This window comes from Monodelphis domestica, chromosome 8 (assembly GCF_027887165.1).
Source record: "Monodelphis domestica isolate mMonDom1 chromosome 8, mMonDom1.pri, whole genome shotgun sequence".
In the NCBI taxonomy this organism is placed as follows: domain Eukaryota; kingdom Metazoa; phylum Chordata; class Mammalia; order Didelphimorphia; family Didelphidae; genus Monodelphis; species Monodelphis domestica.
In genome coordinates, this window is record NC_077234.1 from 86,175,505 (window position 1) to 86,197,413 (window position 21,909).

At 38.2% G+C, this 21,909-nt stretch overlaps 1 protein-coding gene across 4 annotated transcripts in view; it reads left to right on the plus strand.

The window, feature by feature from the left end:
* CMKLR2 (chemerin chemokine-like receptor 2) overlaps positions 1 to 21,909 on the plus strand; it is a 73,561-nt gene that overhangs the window by 43,952 nt on the left and 7,700 nt on the right. The window contains exons 3-4 of one of the 4 annotated variants that reach the window (XM_056806908.1): positions 2,864 to 2,914; positions 18,576 to 18,628. The gene's annotated coding sequence lies outside the window, so the exon portion shown is untranslated. Of the gene's footprint in view, positions 1 to 2,863; positions 2,915 to 8,321; positions 8,585 to 18,575; positions 18,629 to 21,909 lie in introns of those variants that run through there. The other 3 variants (XM_056806909.1, XM_007501869.3, XM_007501870.2) reach the window with 3 other exon arrangements.

Genomic DNA, 21,909 nt, shown 5'->3' on the forward strand with positions numbered 1-21,909 from the left:
TCATTTTGTAGTTCTTAGAAAGATTTTGTTCTAGAAAATGTGCCATTTTCTATTCCAAGAAGTTCCAGCAGCTTTAAAAATATTAAGTCATTTATTATAACAGTTAAAAGAGAGGCAGATCTCTTTCCACTCTATTGCCAAGTTAGCAAGTCTAATAAGATCCTTGACTCCCTTTCCTGGATTCCATTTCTAGAATATTCTCTCTCGTTGCCTCCTCTTCCCGGCTTTCCTGATTTCATTCATGTCTCAGTTTAAATTTTGCCTTCTAAAAAAGGCCTCTCTCACCTCCCCAACTCCCCCCACTATGAAGACTTTCCATCTTTACCTCCTATTTGTCCTATAAATTTCTTGTATGTGTAAAATCATTGGCATTCAGCCTCACCAATTAGAATGTAAGGTCCTTCAAGTCAGCAGGCATTTATTAAGTGCTTTCTGTATGCTGGGCACTGTGCCTGGGGATTCAAAGAAAGGCAGAAACAGTTTTTACTCTCAAGGAACTTACAATCTAAAGGAGACACTTATGTTGAACAAGGTATATTCTGATAAATTGGAGAGAATTTCAGTGAAAAGACACCAGAATTAAAGGAGTTAGGAACTATTTCTGTTTTTCTTTTTATCCCCATGGCTTAACTCAGTATCTGGTACATAGCAAACACTTAATAAATTCTTATTGATTTATTGACTTACTAATCATAGGAACATAAGATCAAAAAGCTAGGAAAAGGGGCAGATAGGTGATTCAGTGGACAGGGTGACAAGCCTAGGAGAAGGGAGGATCTGGACTCAAATCTGACGTTAAATACTTCCTAGTTGTATGACCTTGGACAAGTTACTTAATTCTGCTCTTCTGCCTTGGTAGTTGGTACAGTTTAGTATCAATTCTGAGACAGAATGTAAGGGCTTAAAAAGAAAGCTAGGAAAAGTTTTAGAGATAATCAAAGTTCAACTCCTCCATTTTCTTTCTTTTATTAAACAAATGTCTTATTAATACTCTTAAAAATAAAAAGATCACTTCCACTTCCCTCCACATTTGAACTCTCTCATAACCAATATAGTTAAGCAAAACAATTCAATATATGGTTACATCTGATAACTTATGCTGAATAGTTCGTCTGTAGCATCTCCTTTCTGATGAAAGAAGGGATGGCTATATATCTGAAGTCAAAATTGATGAAAGTTCTGTTACGTCTCAGTGCTGCTTTCCTTTACATTATTGTAGTCATTGTGTTCATTGTTCTCCTGGATCTTCTTACTTTATTTCTAAATCAATTCATATAAATCTTTCTAAGTTTTTCTAAATTCTTCATCTTTGTCATTTTTAGAATACATTCCATTATATTCATATGCCACAATTGGTTCTACCATTCCCCAATTGATGAGAATCTAATTTTCTTTAATTTTTAACTACATATAAAAAATGTTATAAATTTTTTTCATATATGAAAAATGTTCCTTCTCTTTGACTTTCTTAGGATATATCCTCAATAGTGATATTAGTGGGTCAAAGGGTATATGCTATAGAGTAGCTCTTAGAGTCTAGTTTCAAACATTTTAATGTACTTCATAGTATGTTTACTAGAATGGTTTAATCTCTCGGTGGCCACACCAACTGACTATTAATGTGCCAATATCATAGCCTCCCCTCAATATTTACCATTGTTATTTTTGTCAGTCTTATGAATATGGGGTGAAACGTTAGAGTTGGTTTAATTTCTTTGACTTTTATTTTCGATCATTTGGAGCTTTATTTTATATGGTTGCTGATAGTTTACATTTCTTTTTTTTTACTTGCCTTTTCATTTCCTTTGACCCCACATCTATTAGGGAGAGATAGTCATTGTTCATAATTAGGTCATGCCAACACAATTAAAATTATGGTATTACCTAAATTAATTTGCAGATTTAGTTTCAGACCAAACTACCAAGATGTTTTTCATAGAACTTGACAATAGTAATAAAATTTATTTGGAAAACCAAAAAGTCAAAAATCTTTAGGGAAAATTAAGTCAGGGAAAAAGTAAGGAAAAATAGGAATGAAGAAGGCTTAAGGGGACTTGGAACCTAAAGGGTGTTTGGATTCCTGTCTTTTTAAAGCACTTAGATTAGTATGGAAGGATAGTCAGAGAGGTTTTGGCTTTTGCTGCTACTAAGTTGCCATCTTGATTCCACACCCATCCCCATCCCCCATGATCCCTAAAGGATGTTTGGGAAAAGGAAGGAAAGCTGCCAAATATTTTGCTTTAAAACAAATACTTTTGTCAGGACTGGAATTTTAGAATAGTCAACAAGTCTATTCTTAGACTCTCTGACCCAAATATATTGAAGAAGAACATGATATTTAGTCAAGAAAGCTTATAGATGTACAAAAAACCTATCTTTATTCCATTCACTATGAAAGCTGAGCACCCCTGCCTGCATTTCTGCCACTTCACATGGGACCTCAGTCATTTTCGGTCTCCCTGCCCAGAGCTGTTACTGTCTTTGCACAGAAATTACTAACTATGGTCCACAGGAAGGAAGGAATAAGCATCCTGGGACTCTCAGACTATACCTGGGGACCAGCAACTCAATAACAACATCCATCCAGTTCCTCAGTCTCCGTCATTGCCTCTTCAAACAAATGAGCTCATTTTTCCATTTGGCCTATAGCCCTGCAACCTGTAAAACTTGTCCTGAGGATGAGGTATGGTAGTACATATAAAGGCAAAGCAAGTAACAAGGTTTAGTGTCTCTGTGCTGCAATGAGAATGCCCTCGTTGGCTCCTTCCAAATTTGTCTCAAATGTCCCGTAGGAGGAAATTCTCTGCTCTAGTCATGGTCACCTTATCTCTTCCCAACTGCTACTCTCTTCATTCGTCCACAGGTTCCCCTGGATTCATTCACTGCTCAGCTTCTCAGCAGTTTCCTTGGAAAGGTGAGTTCTCTCAAGAGGCAGGTGTGATGACTTGTTACCACATGTGTTTACAGGTACTAACCCACTGTCAGACATCCATCTTCTCAGTGACTCCCTATCTATGGTCCTTTCTTGTTCCTTTGCTAAGCCATTCCTGTCCCACACTCTCCTTGAGGCTGGGTCTGACTCAAGGCTATTATTTCTCATCTAGATCAGCTGGAGTCAAGGACTCTATTGTCTCTGAAGCCTATTACTCTATGTCAGAAATATACACGTCAAATCCCAATCTTGATTCTTGATGAGGGAGGGATCATTTACTTTTAAAACACTTGAACTAAAGACAGGATTTTTTTTCTCTAGAATTGCTCTAGTTTTACTGAAAACCCTCTCAATCTTTAATTTCCTCATCTGCAAAATGAGAATATTGGAACTGATGATTTTTGAAGTGGACTGGAGAATAAGGAGAGGAACAAAGGCCAAAGCAGGAAATTCAAGGGTAAAAGATTTCTATATCCCTTCCTCTACAACAGAGGCACTCAGTATCTTAACTATGTATATTTGTTTATTTTTATTTCTCTTAGAAGATCAGTTTGCTTTCTTTTACCTACTTCCTCCTATGATTTCCTTTCAAAATCAGCCCATCCAAAATGATAGTCAGGAGTCAATGGATTAAGAACCAGGGCAAGAAGCCAGGAAGTCCTGGGTTCAAATGTGGACTCGGACATATTCTAGCCATGTGATCCTGGACAAGTCAATTAACCCCAGTTACCTAGCCCTTATGGTTCATTTGACTTGGAACCAATGCTTAGTATTAATTCTGAAATGGAAGGTAAGGGTGTTATTGTTGTTTTTAATGATAGCCAGTGGTTTAAAAAGGGAATTAAGCTTACTATGTTTGACTGCCTCTCACCCTGCTGCTCCCACTGGCTCAAGATCTATCTCTAGCTGGTGAATCCCAAATTAATACACCAGGCTTATACAGTCTAATTACAGTTCTCTCATTTGGTCCTAACAGCTCTGAGCTCCCAAATCAGGCCAGTTGATCAAAGCTTTTGTTTCTCTAGAATAAGGAATTCTCTCTATCTTATCACTCCTCTATTTGAATGTAAATAAAATATACACATGTTAACATTTCTTCTGGCCAAAGGCTGGAGTCAGGAAGACTCATCTTCAAGAGTTCAAATCTGGCTTCAGAACTCACTAGCTATATAACCCTGGGCAAACCATTTAACCCTATTTGCCTTTATTTCTGTCACTGTCAAATGAGCTGGAGAACAGCAAATCACTCCAGTATTTTTATCAAGAAAACCCTAAATTGGGTCAGGAAGACTCTGAAATGATTCAACAACAACAGCAAAATGAGATCTAAATTGAAAGCAATAGATAAAGGAATTCCCTGGCTTGCATGATTGGCTAGCTAGAAAGGAAGGAAAGGGCTTTGCTAGGAAGTATGAGGGGTCCAGATCCAGCCCATCTTTTGGACTAACTTTAGCTCCCTCAGAGATATGAGTCTTCAGCACTGATGCTCCTACTGTATAAATTGAATCCAAATATTCTTGTAGACTCTCTCAGTAGCTATTCCATATTATGATCAAAACACCCAGCCTTTCTACTTGCCTGGCTCTGATTCTCCTATCCATAACTCCATTTGCCAAAGGAAGAAAAGCTAATCTTATGAGTCAAAATCAATCCATCCAAAAATCAGTCTTTCCCCTCAAGGGTTTGCTTTCTAACAAAGGGTTGCCTTTCACAAAAAAAAAAAAAAGTTGAGTTTCTTGCAAAATCAAAAGTGGATAGTTGATATCTGCAAATATACAAGTCATAAACATTTATACTTAAAAACCAATCATCATTATCTTAAGTGATCATCTCAAGATACCATCCACAGCAACTATACATCCCCAATAATTGCAAGAGACAGAGCAGGGGCAGCTAGGTGGCTCAGTGGAGAGAGAGCTAAGAAGTCCTGGGTTCAAATTTGACCTCAGATACATCTTAGTTGTGTTTTCCTGGGTAAGTCAATTAATCCCAATTACAGAGCCACTCTTCTGCCTTAGAACTCTACTTAGTATTAATTCTAAGGCAGAAGATAATGGTTGGCAGAGACAGAGATGGGAAGGAGAGAGAGAGAGAAAATGAGAGAGAGGCAAATAGAGAAAGAGAGAGAGAGAAGGAGAGATTCAGTGAGAGAAGGGGAGACAGAGAGACAGAGAGAGACAGACAGAGAGAAAGTCAAAGGAGAGAGAGAGAGAGAGAGCAGAATGCAGAGTATCACTTGACAAGCTGCTTCAGTGACTATTAGTCTAAATTATAAGGACATAACCCAGAAATATATGCATTATCCATAGAATACAAAAAAACACAGCAAAACAATTCACACTGGTGCTGCCTTATCAATAGGCCAATGGAATAACAGATCATGCTTAATTAAATATTAAAATACATGCAAATAAGTAGCAATACAATGAATAACAGAATAATAGACAAATGAAGCAATAGTGTTTACACACCACTGATACATAGTCAAAGACACCTAAATAGCAAAGCAATAAAAAGTAGCAAATTTCAGGAAATGCTATAATTAGGATATACATAATTCAACATTTGTGATTATATTCAGGAAACTTGTTACATAAATAAACATATTTTGGCTCCATCTGGCTTTCTTGTGACCTTGTGTCTAGCTGCCTAGTCAAGAAGCTAGGTGGCACAGTGGATATAGCTTGAGTTTTGGGGGTGGGGTGGAGGGGGTCATTAAAACCAGAGTTCCAATTTAGTCTCAGATACTTAGCTGTGTTATCCTGAACGAGTCACTTATCCTCTGCTTTCCTCAGTTTCCTCAATTATAAAATGAAGATAATAATAACGCCTACCTCATAGGGTGGCAGAGTCCTGTGCCTGGAGTCAAAAAGATCTGAATTCAAATTTGGCCTCAGGCACTTACGAGTTGTGTGGCTCTGGGCAAGTCATTTAACCTTATTTGCCTCAGTTTCCTCATTTGTGAAATCATCTGGAGAAGGAAAGGGCAAACCACACCAGTATCTTTGTCAAGAAAACCAAAAAAAGGGGTCACAAAGAGTTAGATGTTATTAAAAACATCTAAACAACTTCATAAGATTGTTGAGTGAGATAATATTTATAAAGTGTTTAGCATAGTGCCTAACACGTAGTAGGTGCTTAATATATACTTATTCCCCACAAAATTTTACAAATAAAAATGCTTATTCCATTCTCCCTTGCCTCTGTATCTGAACTAGTTGATGGTATGTGTTCATCATAGTCCTCATCTGAACAATAGTCTTCCTCAGAGGCAGCCTTCCTATTGAATGAAAATTTCAGTTTGAAGGAATTTCATCTGGTTCTTTGGTAGCCAATACCTAGACTAATAAAAATTCTATTTTTTACAATTAATTAGAAAAAAAATTCCTCTCAGTTCTCTCAGTATCTCATCCCCAACAATAAAAATCTAGTCATTTAAACAAACATCTATTTAAGCAACTACTGTGTGCCAGACATTGTGTTAAGCACTGCAGTTCTAAAGAAAGACAAGAAGAACCAAAAAAAATTCTCTGCTCTTAAGAAAGTATGTAAAATGCTGTTTTGGGGAGGGGGGTTAATTAGCATTGGGTGGGACACTCAATAGAAAGAGATCAGTAACTTTGTGTATTATAGTAACCCTGTATTTGAGAAAAGTAAAGATCCAAGCTCTGGGAATAATAATTTACTATTTGGTAAAAATTGTTGGGAAACCAGGAAGTCAGTCTGGCAGAAACTTAGTTCGGCCAATATCTTACACCATCGACCAATATAAGATCAAGATAAATTAATATATGACCTAGGCATAAAGAGAGACATCATAAGCAAATCAGAAGAACAGGGAACATAATACCTATAAGATTTATGGATAGGCAAAGAATTTATGAATAAACAGGAGACAGAAAGCATTGTGAGATATAAAATGGATAATTTTGAATACATTAAACTGAAAAGGTTTTGTACAAATAAAACTAATGTAGCCCAAATCAGAAGGAAAACAGTAAGTTGGGGGAAAGAGTTTTATAGGCAGAGGTCTCATATCTAAAATATATAGAGAACTTTCTCAAATATATAAAAATATGAGCCATTCCCCAATTGATAAATGGTCAAAGAAATGAATAAATAGTTTTTCAGAGCTATATATAACTATATAAAAATGCTCTAAGTCATAATATATTAGAGAATTGCAAATCAAAACAACTCAGATATCATTTCATACCTATCAGATTTGATAAAATGATAAAAGATCAAAATGACAAATGTTAGAGGGAATGGAAAAATGAGTGCACTAATACACTGTTGGTAGAACTGGGAACTGATCCAATCATTTTGGAGAAAATTTAAAATTATACTCAAAGAGTTATAAAACTACATATACCTTTTCAACTAGCAATATCATTATTAGGTTTAATGTGATAATATAATAATTAATATGATAATAAGATGATCAGGGGAAAAGGAAAAAACCCTATATATTCCAAAATATTTACAGCAGCTCCCTTTGTGGTGGCAAAAAACTGGAATTTAAAGGGATACCCATCAATCGGGGAATGACTAAACAAGTCATGGGATATAATTGTGATGGAACACTTCTGTGCTAGAAGAAATGAGGAACAGGTTAATTCTCAAAAACAGAATCATGAAATTATTAAGAGTGAAATGAGAACATTATACAGAGCAACAGAAATATTGTTTAAATCATGACATCTCCACAGAAAGAACTGTAAATAGAAATAAGGAAGACACTCTTTTTAGCAAATGATACCTTCTCTAATGTAGGGTAGAAGAGAGAGAGAGGGAGTTAACTGGGTGTTTTCATGTAATAAATAAATAAATACATTTTTTAAAAGGGGGGCAGCCAAGTGACTCAGTGGATTAAAAATCAGTCCTAGAGATGGAAGGTCCTGGGTTCAAATTTGATCTCAGACACTTCCTAGCTGTGTGACCCTGAAAAGTCACTTAACCCCCATTGCCTAGTCCTTACCACTCTTCTGCCTTGGAACCAACACTTAGTGTTGATTTGGAGGCAGCACAAGGTAAGATTTTCTAAAGATAATAAATAAAGAGAAAGAAAATTTTTAAAACTGGGGGGGGGGGGGGAAGAAATTGATCAGTAAGAGAATAACTGGATTAGAATTAGAATTATGCATATTCACCTAATGCAACAACTATAAGAACTAGGACATCTTGAACACATGGTATTAAAGCAAAATCTTGGATCTAGACAGATTGTTCCCAAAGGTATTTAAACTGAATAATTTAGTGTGTGAGGTTCTCCAGGTCACTAACCCTCTGGGTCCTGGAGGAATAGTTAATGCTGGTTAAAATGCAAAAGAGGTGTGGTTGAGACAGGCCTGAGACACACCTACACAGACTCTTTTGGACTACTAGGAAGCATGGAGCAAAGAATTAGATAATATTGTGTAAGTGCCTCTTGGGAAAATGTCCAGAGCTTGCAACTTGGCTCAGGAAAATCTCTACCATGTCCATTCCAAGGAGGAGGACTTGTCAAGAAGGAGAAGCTAGAGGCAACCATTATGCAGAACCTAATGCTGCAGGAGAAATGATTATCAAGAAGGTTTTGAGGAGAAGGATGATAGTTATTGCCTGAAGAACTCTGGGGTGCTTTTGTGCTGTGTGAATCATTCCTCCCAGGTCAGTGTGGTGGCAATACCTACTTCTTGTTGTTCAGTTGTTTCAATTGCAACCAACTCTCGCTGCCTCCATTTGGGGTTTTCTTGGCAAAGATAACTGATTTGCCATTTCCTTTTCCAGAATACATACTTAAGGTCTAAGAGAAAGGATAGTCCTAAACCTCTCTTTTTATAAAACTTTCATCATCTTTGGAAACTTGGAGAATGAAAAAACATTTTAAACTCAAAATATATCTTGTAAACTGCAATACCTACTACTTTTGGGGGTGTTTTCAGAAGAGTTAAAAGATGAAATAATGAACTATTTCTTTGTAACAAATTGTCAGGTGACCTGTTGGACTGGGATGCCTGAGAAATAGGCTTATATTTTAAGCTTAACATCCTCCTCAGTTCTGAGGGTTGCTTTGCCTTGTTTGAGAGAAAATGTTACAGAGTAAACTGTTAGAAATTGTTCTAATATTTGAGTTGATTCATTTTTTAAACTATTGGACAAGATGGCTTTTTTACTAAGTTCTTTCCATAAGTCTTTTCAACCAGGATATAAAATGTTTGCATTTCATTTCTACCAAGATGTATTGTGTGGCTTGTGTAGGTGCCAAGATCTCTCTGGATATTTTCTTGACTCCAGAGTGACCAGAAAAAACTTGGTATTTGGGCTGCCCTGACCCTGAGGCCATTGGGAACAGCTCAAATCTGTGGCCATCCATCCATCTCTCTCATGAGTTTCCGCCACCATAAACTATCCATATTTGAAGGTTTATGTCCAATCGCCTCAAAGTCAGTGTCCTTTTTGGGACATAGGCAACGATATTGAAAGTGAAAAAAGAAGGCGGGTGGAAAATTAAATGATTTACTCAGAGAACCCAGACAATTATTGCTGCATAATCTTTTATCTTTGCCAACTATTTGCATAATGGCATGGCCAAGAGAATCCAGAATTACTTTCTTCCTTTTCATTCCAACTCTGATCTGAAGGTAGGTAAATGGAAGCAAGGAAGAATGAGAACAAAACAGGGTACTATAAACAATGATTTAACCATAAGGAAGAGTCTTTGAAATAGAGTTCAAATTCAGCTTTTAAAAAACAAACCAAAGTCTTTTTCATTTGGGAAAGGAGAAAAAGAGAGGAAAAAGCAAGATTAGTCATTTGTCCAAATGTTTTCTTTTCTTGATATCCAGCCAACAAATTTAAACATTAAAGAATAATTTAATTGGTAAGTAGAAATTCTTTTTAGCATAATTCTGCTCTCTTTCCAAATGTTTTGGGCACTGCTGCATGTTTATAACCTTTTCTTGCAGATGTTATATTTTATGAAAAATGACTCACCAGGGTGGTACTAGTATCTTCTGTTCGGAATGAAATCCCCTACGGGCTGTTTGATTGCACAAGCCTGGCTCTCTCAAAACCTGAAATATGTGCAGGAAATATTCCTAGAAAAACAAAGTGAGCAAGGCAGCATGATGTAGAGACGGGATAGAGAGTTGACCTAGGAGTCAGTAGGAACCTAACCTGAAGTCCCATCCCAGATACCCCTGGCTATGTGATCCCAAGTAAGTCACCCAAACTTCTTAGTGCCCCAACCAGCTCTCCAGGAATTGTTGCAGATATATATTGGTAGGGAGAGTTTTCTCATCAAGAATTATGATGAAATCACAGGTGAGGTTGGGGAGGGGAGTTGGGGGGGGGGGGGACAGAGACCAGAGACAAGAGACAGAGACATTTCCCACATATCTGATTGAAACAGGGAAAGAAGATTGCCTTGTCTATGTTTTTCTAGGTGGAAGAAGGTCATTATGAATGAGGCGCAGTGTGTCTGCTTGGTGGGATCTGGTTTTAGGTTTGCAGAATGTTTTTCCCTGGTGGATATACTTGCCACAGCTTTTGGATCCAATGAACAAAAATTAGTTAACAAATCATTCTTAAATGCTTTCTTCCTCTGTGACCTTGGGTCATTCACCTCTCCTCTAGGCATCAGTTCCTCATCTGTAAATGAGGAGGTTAGACTAAATGATCTTTGAGTCTTTGGGCTCTAATGCTCTAAGTCTATGAGTCTACTATTGAAGAATTGCTAATTGAATGAACTCTGTGCGTGTGTGTGTGTGTGTGTGTGTGTGTGTGTGTGTATGCATGTGTTCAGAGTAGGAGGAGGGAAGAGAACAGCTAGCAAAAGACCTAGAAGACATTGTTCCTCTTTGTGAAGCTTGCTTGCCACATGGTTGAGTAAGATCAAAGACAGAATTGGAGACTTATAGCCAAAAGGGAGTGTAGAGGCCATCTCCCACAACTCCTTCACTTTATATATAACATTGTAAAACACCAATGAGTCTAGAAGGACGAGGGCACTGTAACCCTTTTCCTACCCACTAAGAAGTCCCTTTTCTCTGAATTTTTGCATGCAGTCTGGACTGAATTGAGTCCTGTAGGAGCCTGACTGCTAACAAGGGCATTAGATTCCTTTTCTTATATGCTTGCACTCTTTACATATTCCATGTCAAAGGACATAGGGAAATTACTTAAAGCTGAGATTTGAACTCATGTCTAGGTTCTCCTCAAATAGAAAGATTAAAAATAACAGAAATATAATCAAGTAGGTAGGAGACAGCTATTTATTTCCTACACACCCAAAAGAAACATTAAATGCAAAACCCAAGTGAGCACTGTGACTGACTTCAAACAGGAATCACTAAATTAGAGCTACAGTTTTGCTCTTCAAGGTGGTTGAGACTTAACTTGATCAGAATATAAATCAGTCTACAGGGTTGCTGAAGAGATCTTTTTGTCCTTCACCAAGTCACACATGCCTGGCCAGAAGCAGCAGGGAGCTTTGTACTTTGTACTCCCCAGAATAATCAAGCCCCAAGCATGAGCTGACCAGGATCGGGCTGGGAAGTTCTATAAATGCTATGTGCAACCCTCATGAACATACAGAGGAAGAACCGAAAGATCAGAATGGGGAAAGGATTTACCCAAGATCACACACAAAGGTAGTTAGTTGGTGATAAAGCTGGAGCCAGAGTCCAATTCTACTGACACTCAGCTGGCTGCTCTTTCCACTATAGTATTTTGCCTGATATACAGCAGGATGAAACTAAAGCCAGTCAGTCTCACAAGGTCTCAGATTAAATGTCTCTTTTAGGTAGAAAAAAAAATGGAAACTTTTTAGCTGAGATGTATGCAAGAGGGAAGAAGTAGACTTCTGGTTTCCATTTTACCATTAGAACCCTGGATGGACATGGAATAAGCTGAGCCCTTGGAGATTCTGAAAAGTCTTGGAAATAAGTCACAGATCTCCCATCACAGCTGTGTATTAAGCTGGGATGCCTCTAATTTTGTATTGTCTCAATGGGCTTACTAGAAGCATAGGGTAGCTAGGTAGCATAGAGGGTAGAGCACCAGACCTGGAATCAGGAATCACTGAGTTCAAATCCTAAACAATCCAGACTGGCCTAACACTCTCAGTCTCTCACAGATCACTTACACTTCATCAGTAGATTCTATCCAAAGGCATGTCTGTATTTCTAGTTCATATCCTTTAGCTCTATAAAATGCAAAGCCAATACCAATAAACCAATACCTGGCAGCCCAACAAAATGAAACTCTTACAGTCTACCAAACTGCTGACCCCAAAAAGCAACAGAGAAAAGAGAGTGTAGGATACATAGGGTAAGGTACTGGTATTACTAAGACTGCCCATCAAATCATGCTTGTTCATCAGACTAATTAAAAGCCAGTGCTCTATTTCACTGATGCATTGCAGTGGATTGAATCACTCCCAAGTAGATGCTCTAATTTTTGGAGAATAGAAATGATTTATGACAAGTGAATCAAATCTCAAACTGTTAGAAAGTAGTATAAGAACATTTCTATGAAAAACACAGTTTAGGAGCAGGGGCGGCTCAGTGGATAGAATTCCAGGCCTGGAGATGGGAGGTCCTGGGTTCAAATATGGCCTCAGATACTTCCTAGCTGTGTGACACCACCCCAGGCAAGTCACAACCTCAATTGCCTAGACCCCACTGCTCTTCTGCCTTAGAACTATAGGATTTGATGGGTTATCCTAGTAATATCACCCCCACACCCTATATATCCTATTCTCTCATTTCTCTGTTGTGTTTTGGGATCAGAAGTTTGGTAAGCTTGTGCTGGCCTTGACTACAACCCTAGAACAGTACAAGATAAGACCTTGACCATCTCAGTAAGAACCCAGGATCAGAGTAGACTCTGATCTGCATGTGGGACCTGTGGGATCCCTGTGGTTATGTTATCCACGGTTCTAAGAACATCTAGTCAGAATAGTGTAATAGAAAACCTAATGAACTGAGCGTCAGGAGAGACTTGGGTTTGAATTCCATCTTCAGCACTTCTTTGATGTGTTATTATTACATGCAGTTTTTCAAACCTCATCTGGAAGGGGATAATGACAAGTTATCCCACAAGGGTGCTGTTAGGTACAAATGAGAAAGTGTATGTCATGTACTTTTAAATCTTAAAATATTATATGAAAGTCAGCTATTATTATCTGGCAGGGAAAAAAATAAAGATACTTTGGAACCACAGAGGACTAAGGGATGATTGGGCCACAGAGAAAAGAATGAAAAGGAGCCAGCTATTTAGCTATCCTGCCTTTGCAATGTTCTAATCCTATTGGGAGGCTCCTTCCCTTAAGTGTAGCAGGAGAGAGAGGATGCTAAGGGAAAATATTACTTTCTCAGCTCATATTTCTTCTAAGAAACACTTCAATCTGAGTCTTATAAAAAGAGTCCCTGGGCTCAGCTGGGTGGCCATGGATTGAGAGTCAAGCCTAAAGATGGCAGGTCCTAGGTTCAAATCTGGCCCCCGGCACTTCCTAGCTGTGTAACCCTGAGCAAGTCACTTACCCTCCATTGCCTAGCCCTCACTGCTCTTCTGCTTTGGAACCAATACATAGTGGTGATTCTAAGATGGAAGTTAAGTATTAAAAAAAAAAAAGATAGTACTCCCTCCCAATTCCAGAATAGGACACAGATTGGTAGGTCAATAGATAGAGTGAAAAGCCTGGGGTCAGGAAGATTGAGTTCAAATTTGGCTTCAGATACCTAGTTGTTGTATTAAAAAACAAAAACAAACAAACAAACAAAAACAGAAAGAATCTTCCTAAGATCCATTGTCCAATTTCAGTGCTACCAAAACTAGTAATGTTATTTTTGCATGCCTGAATCTTCACAGAAAATAAATCAGCCCAGAGAACTCATACTTTGCTGGACAAGTTAATCCTCTGTATAGTGTTTTGTTGACTTTTTTGCCACCATCTCATTTTATCCCTCACTTCTTCCTAAAAAAAACTTTCTGAAAAATTCCACTCCAAAGTTCAGAAATTACTCAAAGTTCAGAAATTTCTAGGCTCTCTTTTTGATCCCTTCACCCTTTGCCAAGCTGACAAAACCATTCAATTCCTGACCTTTTTTGTTGCTCTTGCTATAAATAGAAGTTTTCCCTCTTCTCTACCCATCACAGAGTTCACTTACCAATTTTCTTGAGCAGGATGACTTGTATGACTTGGCTTGGATTCAGAACGTTCTGGAGTATTCGCAGAAATTTCTTACTCTTCAGGAAAATGGCTTTCCCTTTCTTTGGGAGACAAGGGGTTGGTTTAGAATAAAGGGGAGAAGTGGGAACTTGGATCAGAGCCCATCTTACATTGTGGGCTATAGCTTCCCATTAACTTTTTTGTAGCAGAATAGATAGCCAAGAATCGAAGTGTCCCCCAAGGATAGTACAGACTAACCATGATTTAGAAGGTTGAGATGCACCATGGAATCAATGCCATTTCCAAGGTTGTTATGAGGGGAAGCTATTATCTACACAGTTTCCTAGCTAAGGAGTTATAGACCAACAATCTCAATTATGGCTAGTATATTTATGTCTAGTATATCAATATCTAGATAGACAGGATTGTAGGGGGAAGTAAACTGTATTTTTTAAAACTTTATTTTATTTTAGTAACAAACTTACACTTAAGTTTTCCAAGGTTACATGATTCATGTTGTCTCCCTCCACACTACCAGAGCTGACAAGCAATTCCACTGGATTTTTGTAAATTATTACTCAAATCCTATTTCCATATTGTTCATTTTTGTAACAGAGTAAACTTTTAAAAACAAAATCTCAAATCATTTACCCAAATAAAGACATGATAAATCATTTTTCTTCTGCATTTCTACTCCCACAGTTCTTTCTCTGGATGTAGATAATGTCCTTTCTCGTAAGGCCCCCAGGATTGTCCTGGATCATTGTATTGCTGCTAGTAGCAAAATCTATCACATTTGATTGTCCCACAATAATACAGTTTCTGTGTATGATGTTCTGGTTCTGCTCATTTCACTCCACATCAGTTTATGTAGGTCTTTCCAGCTCTTTCTGAAATCATCCTGTTCATCATTCCTTACAACAAATACTATTCCATCACCATCATCTACGACAATTTGTTTATCTGTTCCCCAACTGAGGGACATTCCTTTAGTTTCCAATTTTTTGCCACCACAAAAAGAGCAGCTACAAATATTTTTCTTCAAACTGGTCCTTTCTCATTTTTTAAAAATCTCTTTGGGATACAGACTCAGCAGTGCTATGGCTGGATCAAAGGGCATGCATTCTTTTAAAGCCCTTTGGGCATAATTCCAAATTGCCTTCCAGGATGTTGGATCAGTTCACAACTCCACCAGTTGTCCCAATAGTGTCCCATTTTTGCCACATCCCTACCAACATTCATTATTTTCCTTTACTGTCATATTGGCCAATCTGCTAGGTGTAAAGAATAAGCTGTATTTTTAAGGAGTTATCAACTTTTTGGTTACCCTACTCTCTGTCTTTCCATACTAGGACAGGTTTGCAAAGTGGTTTACATCCATTATCTCATTTTGTTGTTTCAACAGACCTATGGGACCAATTCTACTATCATCTTTATTTTATAGATTAGAATTTGAAATGATTTCAATAATGGCAACAAAGAGTCAGTTTGATATGGTGGATAGAAAGTCAGTCTTTTTTTTTTTTAATAGCTCTTCCTCTCTGTCCTAGTAACAATTGGGCAAAGGCAAGGCAAACAGAGTTAAGTGACTTGCTCAAGATCATAAAGCTAGAAAGTGTCTGAAGTCAGATTTGAACCCAGCTCCTCCTGATTCCAAACTTGGTTCTCTATCCACTGGGCTACTTAGCTGCTCCTCTGGTCTTGTCTTGAAGCCAGAAAGACATATCTTCTACTCCTGTCTCTGACTCATACTGGGTGTGTGATCCAACTCCTCCCAATTCCAGGCTTGGTGCTCTATCCACTAGCTGTCCCTCCTTTATCATTTAACTTCTCTGAGACTCTGTTCCTTAACAAATCATTATTAGGTAGATATTATGTAGGATAGAGATAAGACCTGTGATCTCATTGCTATTAGGGATTCCTAGGTAAGGAAACACCCTCTACTAATACAGGTTGAACTTTCTTTGCATTTTACTGTCTTAAGTAACTTGCCCAGAATCACACACAGGATTAAACTCTCTTTATGGATGAGCTTGTGTTTATATATGAGAAATACCCATAATACAATAGCAGAGGTAAATCAGGTTTTTTAGGGTCAGCTAGGTGGTACAGTGGATATAGTGTTGGGAGTCAGGAAAGCCTGAGTTCAAATCCAGCTATGTGATCATGGGGAAGTCTCTTAATCCAATTTGCCTCCATTTCCTCATTTGTAAAATGAGAAGAAGAAGTCTCCAATATCTTTGCCAAGAAAACCTCCAATGGGATTGCAGAATCAGAAATGACTAAATTAACTCGGTTTTTCTCAGAGTCTAAGTATTCTGCCTTCTGCATAGAAGTAAGCATGCTCTAACCTGGATCTCTATGGTTTCCAAAGTCAATGATCACATTCTCTCTGATAAAAAGTTTTCATATTCCCAGCCAGAAATTTTTATCTATGAAAATGCATGTTTGGGGATTAGGAGCTGCTATGTATGACCAAGATTGAAAACTGGATTTAGGAAGGTGAGTTCCCATAACCTAGTTAAAATCACTAGGCACAAATAAAAATTTTGTTTTATCATCTTCAATATAGAAAATTTGACATTGAGTCAAAGATAGTAAGTATAACAAAAAATGAGGGAATAGAAATATATTATATTATATGAAACAGCAAATTCCTATAACCTTTATTAGCAAAAAATCTAGGCAGGAATGTAGGATACCACAATAATAACTCCATTTATGCAGCATTAAATATATTCATTCATTTGGGCTTCACATCCACCCACAACTTATATTTTAGAGATGAGGTAACTGAGGTTCACAAATATTAAGAAATTTACTCATGTCTCATAGCTCTAGTTCCACCAACTATATCCTGTTGCTTTCCACAAGATAGTTGGTCTGGAGTCTAATGATAATGACAATAATAGCTAACATTTATATAGTACTTACTGTATACCAGGCATTGTGCTAAGCATTTTACATTTGAGTCTCATAATATCCCTAGAAGACTGGTACTATTATTATCCCTACTTTACAGATGAGAAAACGGAGGGAAACTGAGGTTTTAGTGACTTGCCCAGGTCACATAGTAAGTGTCTGAAGTCAGATTTGAACTCGGGTCTTCCTGACTCGAGGTCTAGCACTCTATTCACTGACCTGCATCCTTTTCTAGAATTGGGAGGGAGTACTATTTTTTTAACCCTTTTCTTCTGTTTTGGAATCAATACTATGTATAGTTTCTAAAGCAGAAGAGAGTAGTAAGGTCTAGGGAATGAAGGTTAAGTGACTTGCCCAGGATCACACAGCTAGGAAGGGTCTGAAGTCATATTTGAATCCAGGACTTCCCATCTCCAGACCTGATGCTCTATCCATTGAGTCACCTTGCTCCCCAACCCCTGGAATGTTATATCTTGGTAAGACAGTGTGGTACAGGGGGGCATCCCAAAAATGCACTTTTAAGCTATGAAAGCTTCATTTTAACAGCAGTAAAATAAATGGGATTTGTCAGCTAGGTTATTGTTGTTTTCAAGTGAAAAAGTAGCCTGATTAGAGTGGTATCATCCATTCCCTTGTCCATATTGTGCAGGCAAAATTCTAAGTCCCACTCCGCCACTTACTAGCTGTGTAACCTTGTATAAAACATTTAAACACTCTTAGCCTTGGCTTTCTTATCTTAAAAAAAAACCAAACAAATAGCTCTATCCATTTTATAGAGTTGTTGCTGAAGATCAAAGGGGACAATATGTTTTTGTGAATTGTAAAGTGCTAAATAAATATGTAACCCCTTGCTTGAAGGACTATTTGTATGGTGAGAATTGGGCTCAAGCCTTGGATATGAAGGTTAAGGTCTACTCTTTCCTGTTAATGAATAGCCATTGGGAATTTAGCTCAAACCTCAATATTATTTCCCCTAGACTAATAATATTTAGGGAAGCAGACAGATATAATTCTAGGCTGGTCGTCTCTCCCTGAGGAGAAATGAGTGGCTGACCCCTGGCCCCAACCTCCTGATGAATGAGGAGAGGAGATCCTTTCTTGCTTTCCTGCAAGCCACATCAAGACAGTCAAGTGTAAGTGCCCCAAGATTAGTGTAATTATTATAGCCTAAACTTTGTTGTGTGAAATAATTAATTTGTAGTAGAGCCTTTTAGAGTTTTGGCACTTTGATTCCTGATCTTTCAGCTGTCCTCACAAACAACCACATCAACCTAATCCCTCTTTGCAATGGCTCTTTTCCTTATTCTCTCTCAAGGTTCAAATTCAGTCCAATGATTGTGCTTCAGAAAAATCTCATTCAATTACCCATGCTGCAGTAAGTCTTTACTTATCTTGGTCCCCACTACAGAGTAAAATTTGGGAACTCTCTTCTCCCATGGAATTGCAAATTGTGGATGTAAAGGCTTCAAGAGTTGTCAAGTCAGACTCTTTGCGACTCCATTTGGGGTTTTCTTCAAAGATACTAGATTGATCTGCCATTTTCTTCTCCAGTTTATTTTGCAGATGAGGAACTGAGTCAAAGAGGGTTACGTGATTTGCCCGGGATCATACAGCTAGTAAGTGTCTGAGATCAGATTCGAACTTAGGAAGAGGAGTCTTCCTGACTCCAGATCCAACATTCTTTCCACTCTGTCACCCAGCTGCCCAAAAAAGTACCAAAGGGGGCACTAGGATTCAAGGCTTCAAGAGAATCATTATCAATGGCCATGTTATATTTTAGAAACAAGAAACACTGATAAATAAACAGAACCTGCAAGGCCACCATTAGCCCTTTCCCCACATAAACCTGAGAGGACATTGCTGATGAAAGGGACTGAAATTTTAACTGGTTGAAATTTTTCCTGTGCTGTGTCCTGAAAAAAACAAGGATTTTTCTTCCCCAAAATAAAGGACCTGATGACTAGCCCTCTCTCTTCCCAACTGCCACCCCTGCCAACTCTTCCTTGTTTCATCTATGTTTCATCCCCTCTTGTTCTCTTGTCTATGCATTCATCTGTTTTTATCCTGCTCTCACTTTTCCACTTCACCTACGTGGTACCCCAAAACTCAAATAGAAGTTTCTTCCTCAAGGCCATTAGGACTCCCCAAAAGTTATTTTCCTGAATGTCTATGAACAGTCCAGTCCCCAAATTGTCATCCTAGAATGATCAATCTTCCAAAATCCTTGTGATGCTGGGGAGAATTTCTAAAGTCTCTGTGATGTTGGGAAGGTCTTTCTGAATCATCTTAGGTTTGGGCACCCTGGAGCTAATAGTAGTAATACATCCCCTAAGTAATTTCCTTCACACATATTTCCAAACATTTCCCCTCCTGCCTTTCTAGATCCATTATGGTAATCAGGCCGTGAGTTAAGATGCTGCACCAAAATAGATATGCTATCAAAGCTACCAGCTGTGGGTAGGGATTTTTTTTTAATCCTTCTTAAGGGGTATCTAAGTGGATCAATGGATAGAAAGCCAGGACTAGAGATTGGAGGTACTGAGTTCAAATGTGTCCTCAGACATTTCCTAGTTCCTGGGCAAGTCACTTAATCCCCATTGCCTGGTTCTTATTGTTTTTCTGACTTCTGCTCTTTTTATTATTGATTGATTCTAAGAGAGAAGATAAGGTGTGTGTGTGGGGGGGGGGGGGGAATCCTACTTAAAAGCCCTCGATCCCTATAATACATCACCCTCTTAGAATAACACAGAGATGTACCACTACCCTGGACCTCCTTTTTCCTGATTGGTGTTCCCAATGATGTTTAAAGTAATTTTTATTTTGATTAACCTGCAAGATTCACAAAAACAAATTTAAATCTAGATCCCTTCAGTCATTCCTGCTCACTTTTCCATCCCCTGCCCCAGCAACTACTCTTTTTCATTATTTACTTCAGTCTGGACAACTGTAAAGGTTGCATTTATTGATCCAAATGACTGAGGGATGGGAGAGAGCTTTCTAAATTTGCTCTCACCGCATCCTCTTTCTTTAGTTTTTCAAGAGCATGGTAGACCGGCACAGTCTTTGAACACAATGTGTTCGAAGACCTTTTCTGAGAAGAGCCTTATCCCAGAATTATATCAAGAGAAGTTAATCTAGTTCCACCCTAGCTAGAAGCAAGAACCAACCGACTCATGACAAATGAAATCTCTTCAGCCTCTTTCCTGCCCAACAAGGGAATCATCATTGCTTAAAAATTAAATGAAATATTTGTGTACCCAAAAGCTAGCCAATATTCTTTTTTGGAATTAAATTTTAATGCCAAGTTGACTGAAGGAGGTGGTAATATGACCACCAAAAAAAAAAATTGAGATAGGTGGTGTAAGGGGACAGAGCACTACCCTTAGAGTCAGAAAGATCTGATTTCAAATCTAACTTTAAACACTAGGTATATGACCTTGGGCAAGTCACTTAACCTTTATTTGCCTCATTTTTTTTTAAACCTTACCTTCCATCTTAGAATAAATATTGTGTATTGATTCCAAGGCAGAAAAGTGGTAAGGGCTAGGCAATGGGGGTTAAGTGACTTGCCCAGGGTCACACAGCTAGGAAGTGTCTAAGGCCATATTTGAACCCAGGACCTCCTGTCTCTAAGCCTGGCTCTCAATCCACTGAGTCACCCAACTGCCCCCTATTTGCCTCATTTTGCTGGACTATAAAATGGGAATAATCATAGCAATTACTTTCTAGGGTTGTTGAAAGTATCAAGGCTTAGCACAGTGCCTACCTAGCACATAGAAGGTGCAATATAAATGCTAGCTATGAAAATAATCTCTGTATCCCAAAGAGAGGACTGGCCTAGTTAACTCCATACTGTCTTTTATTCCAGACCCCTATCTGTGGAATTGTATATATCCTTATTCCTAATCCCAATTTAATGTTGAAGAAAGCCTGAAGGAATTCCCAGTGCCTAAAACTTTTCCTTTCTTTGGAAGAGAAGCTGGAAAAGTCAAAATGAAGACTTCTTGTCAATCAGAGAATCTTTTCATCCCATGGATGGATTCCTTGTACAACATCCCTGGCAGAGGGCCATTCTCTGCTTAAATACTTTCAGTGACTGGAGTGAGTTACCTGATAAAGCAGCCCGTTCTGTTGTTGGGTAGTTCTCATGTTACAAAGTTTTTTCATTAAACTTCCTGTAAATTAAAATCTATTTTCCTATAGTTCAGTTCAGTGGTGATCATTGTTCTTTCTTGAACAATGAAGAACAAATCTATTCTGATTCCATATAGTAAACCTTTCAAGCATTTGAAAATAATTACCATTCTCATTTCCCCTCATTCTCAGCATCCTTTTATTTAGGCTATGCACCCTCAGGTCCCTTAACTATTCTTCGAATGATGTGGTTTCCAGAACCATCATCATGGCAGCTCTCTTCTCTGGACATACTCTCATTTGTCAATGTCCCCTGTAGCATGTGGCACTCAAAATCAAGCACAAAGATCCAGATGTTGTCTGAGTACAATGGCACGCTTACCTACCTTCATCTTGGGCATTATAATTCTATTAATGTATCCCAGCTTCAAAATAACTTATTCTTAGCAACCAATGTCTACTCCCTGCCTTACTCCCACTCTATAGAACTACACCCAAACCCTCCTGTTCCAGGGGGAATGGCATTTTTATTGTTGTCTTTGAACCGACTTTGGAACAGTTTCCTGGGGGCAAGGATATCCTTTGTCCTTTCAGTTGCATTTACTAGCTACTTGAATCTGACCAAGTCACTTAACCCTGTTTGCCTCAGTTTCCTCATCTGTAAAGTGAGCACTTCAGTATCTTTGCCAAGAAAATCCTAAATGGGATCCTAAAGAGTCAGACACAGCTGAAAAATGAATAATAAGAAAGATGAAGGAAATCA